This window comes from Chamaea fasciata, unplaced genomic scaffold, assembly GCF_029207755.1.
Source record: "Chamaea fasciata isolate MVZ Bird 193981 ecotype frontalis unplaced genomic scaffold, bChaFas1.0.hap1 SCAF_1, whole genome shotgun sequence".
NCBI classification, from domain to species: domain Eukaryota; kingdom Metazoa; phylum Chordata; class Aves; order Passeriformes; family Sylviidae; genus Chamaea; species Chamaea fasciata.
In genome coordinates, this window is record NW_027094086.1 from 70,768,564 (window position 1) to 70,769,338 (window position 775).

The following is a 775-nucleotide window of genomic DNA, read 5'->3' on the forward strand; positions in this document are numbered from 1 at the left end:
CAATGTAATTAGAGTAGGCTGGCAAGCACTTCCAAAGAAACATAATTTTATATGTTAAATAGGTTAAAGCCCAGAAGCCAACAATACTGTTTGGTATAGACAGGAATGCAGTCAAATCATGTGAGAATATGGCTGGGAATCTGGCAAACTAAACTATTTTCCTATCACCACCCACCACTTCTTTCACAAGGTTTATTAAGTGATCACAAGGCTTTCCTTTTAACATTAACAGGAGTACTACTTGTAAATATTTACATGGGCTAGACGTGGATTCAGACAAAGTGCCTGCAGGATGACATCAATTAGTAGCACCTTCCCTGGGAGACGCTGTGTGTGTGCAAAGTTAGGACCCAACGAAAAATGTTAGTTGTGGGCAAGGTCAAATAAAGGGGCTGATTAAAATGGAGCTATGTGTTAAACCAACAAAAACAGACCCAATCTCTCATGGAGGTTGGTAGTTTGTTTGAGCTTCTGGGGAGCTCTAGGAAGTTTACTCTCGTAAAATGACAGACTAATCGTAAATTGAAAATTTTCTCACAGCTACAAGCTCAGCGCCGCAAGAACCATCTGGAATCAGGCTCATGTGTCATGTAAAACCAGCTCTTGTCTGTCTTTTGCTGCTGCTTCACTTTGTTTGTAGCCCAAGCAAAAGCACTGAACCTGTCAGCATTGCTCTATCTTCTATTATTGTACCACAGAGTTTCAGATTTAATATTGCTCTGTTCAGTGACCTCCTTTCTCTTCAGCAGAAGACTTTCTGGACTTGTAATTTAAT